Genomic DNA, 3,247 nt, shown 5'->3' on the forward strand with positions numbered 1-3,247 from the left:
CACACACAGAGTTAAGAGGTAGGATTAGTTGGTTATATAAAGCATTCTATTAGCCCCAGCCAACAACAGTTTTAGTGCTTGATTTAGTAGTAGTGGCTTACTGCTATAATATAACATCTGACTAAACCTCCATGGATACACTTGTTTTGTTGAATGCCAGATGAGAAATGTTAGAGTAGGGATCCCCAAAGTGGTTGATAAGAGTTCTCCAGGGGTTGATTAATACACGAGGGTCGATTAATACCAAAGAGGATCAATTAAACTGTCTAGGAGAAAACTAGAATACAGTAGATCCCCCTATAAAACCGTTTCCTATAGTTATGATTCCTATAAAAATTGTGGCAGTATCCGTAAACAACGGTAAAAATAACTCCTATAATACATAAAACGTCATCGGGCAGCCGAACTACTTTCCTGCCGTCCGTAGCGCCACGCTACGGACGTTTAGGCGGATAAATTGAGTTTAGTATCGTCTGTTCATATAATTATATATAAATTAGGTACTGTACATATAATTATATATTAATTANGCACAGTCACATTGTAATCAGTGATTATTATAGTAGCCAGGCAGAAACTATTAATTGGTGTAAAAGTGAACAAGAAAGGATTCCACTTTTACACCAAACCTCAGAATTTATAGGAAAGAGGTATGATATCACAATCAGTGTAAACTCTCTCTTGGCCCCTCTAAACTGTATGCAAAAGTTAGGAATCTTGTTAATGTACAAGATAGTTTAGAAAGGTTATGTCTGAATTTTTTTAATGTAATTAACTGATTGTTATTCATTAAATTCTTTTGATTTTTCTTGTTAATGGTGTCTGTTACTCATATATTGCATATGCCTTACTGACGACCCCTCTCCCCTCTTCCACTCGACCTGACAATCTGTTCCCGAGACCGCGGGATCAAGAAAATGAAATGCGCCATCTACTGACACAGTGAGCAGTTTTTACCAAACTGTTGCCGGTAAAGGGGTAAGACCTTGGCCTTACCCCTGGTTACTCGCATACTGTAATCATTCCCATTTATAAAAATGGCATAGTACTGAATATTTAGTCATTTTTTAAATTTAGTAATAATTTTTAATTTAGTATTTCTTTTAAACAATTCTGAATGAAATTCAAATTATAGAATGATGTATTATCAGTAATTGATGTTATTGTAGGTTTAATATATGTATGAAATCAACTCAAGCAGCATAGTCTTTGATAATTCTGTTGAATGGAGATCCCACACACAGAGTTAAGAGGTAGGATTAGTTGGTTATATAAAGCATTCTATTAGCCCCAGCCAACAACAGTTTTAGTGCTTGATTTAGTAGTAGTGACTTACTGCTATAATATAACATCTGACTAAACCTCCATGGATACCCTTGTTTTGTTGAATGCCAGATGAGAAATGTTAGAGTAGGGATCCCCAAAGTGGTTGATAAGAGTTCTCCAGGGGTCGATTAATACACGAGGGTTGATTAATACCAAAGAGGATCAATTAAACTGTCTAGGAAAAAACTAGAATATTCCAATAAAAATTTGAAATATGGATATGATCAACATTACTGACTACCCTAGTTATAACTTGAGTTTTGCCTTAGCCTACACTGCTTTAAGCATGTGTTACTCTGTTTTCATGCTTCTGGCAACTGTACTAGTGTTGCAAACATGTTATGAACATTATACACATAAATATACATTATACATATTAACATCATTATACACAGACATACATTGCACTGTTACTCTAGTAGGGCTGTCACTCTAAGTATTTTATATCTAAATGTAGATATTTTGTCCTTTACAGAGAAAACATCGTAATATATTGAAAATCATTAACCCTTTACCACCACCACCTTGTTTACGTTTATTTTGTAAACTGTCCGACAGCAATATAGGTTAGTCAGGTGATATTATTTTAAAAATAAATTCACCAAAAATCAAATTATCATTATGTTCATATGAAAAAAATCATGTACTGAACATTTATTAATTAATTAATATCTTTAGTTTAATATTTATAGTTTAGAATAATTATAATTCCTTCCAATTCTAAATATCTGTTGTTAGCAAAAGGTGGTAACACTGCACTCTGAGAATAAGCATGCAGTTCTTTTTAGCTCATGCAGGAGTAAGTTGTGTCTGTTACTGCTGCTGTTTTGTTGTGCTGCAAACATATTGTGTTTTTCATATAAAAATCTGATTTTAATACGCACAATGTCGGCTACCAATGCTAAGAGGAAATGCAGACAACATTCAACAAGAGTATTTGAAATATGGTTTTGTGCCATCATTTGCTAATGAAATTATTCTTATGTGCTTATTACGTGTTCTTTCAACAATGATGCTATGAAGCCAGTGAAAATGAAAGATCACTTGAAAAGGATCCAGTCTGATAAGAAAAACAAAAATTTTGAGTATTTCAAAATACTAAAAGAGAAAATGAGCGTTCGGCCAAATTTGAATACATATTTGAAGTCATCTGTTAGTGTTGATAGAGAAGGAGGACTGAAGACGTCCTACAGCATCTCTCTTAATATAGTAAAGAAAGGCAAACCATATACTATTGGTGAAGAGATTATAATATCAGCTATAAAAGATGTAATTGAAAATGTTATGAAGAAAGACTCTCAATTAGTTTTAAAATGCATACCATTAAGTGCAAATACTGCGCAGTGATGTATTGAGGAAATGGCTAACGATGTGGAAAGAACTTTGACCTCTGAGCTCCAGCATCGTAAGTTTGCTATTCAACTTGATGAATCAACTTTCGGAAGTTCAAATCTTCTCATGGCTTATGTTAGGTTTCATAGCCCATCCCTGAATGACACTGTTGATGAATTTCTATTTGCTAAGTACAGGTAACCCCCGTATAACACGGCATTTCTACAGCATGGATTCACTCTAACACGGTTCGAGAATTGGTACCATCCCCATATAACACGGTACTGTTATAGCGTTATAGCACGGATTCACTCTGACACGGTTCGAGAATTGGGTAAAACCCTCGTACAATATGAAATGTAATAAATTTTTACATACTGAAGTCATAATATTTCACGAAAATTATTATTTTTGTGAACTATTAGTACTTAAGTATGTAAATTTTCTTTTCTCGCCTTCTGTCCATACATGGTCCTTCTTGAAACTTGTTTCAGTGTTGCCAGATCTTGACGCTTCTGATTGCCAGATGTTTTTCCCTTATTCCATACTTTCTTTATTCTTCATAAGTGCTTAGCACCATATAAGGAAA

The 3,247-nt window shown here is 34.1% G+C and overlaps 1 pseudogene; it reads left to right on the forward strand.

Annotated features, from left to right (window-relative positions):
- Window positions 1–2,211: 2,211 nt before the first annotated feature.
- Window positions 2,212–2,942, forward strand: LOC111617526 (annotated as a pseudogene).
- The last annotated feature ends 305 nt before the right edge of the window (window positions 2,943–3,247 follow it).

The sequence above is a fragment of the Centruroides sculpturatus genome, unplaced genomic scaffold (assembly GCF_000671375.1).
Source record: "Centruroides sculpturatus isolate CEXI.00-Female unplaced genomic scaffold, Cexi_2.0 scaffold6299, whole genome shotgun sequence".
NCBI classification, from domain to species: Eukaryota; Metazoa; Arthropoda; class Arachnida; order Scorpiones; family Buthidae; genus Centruroides; species Centruroides sculpturatus.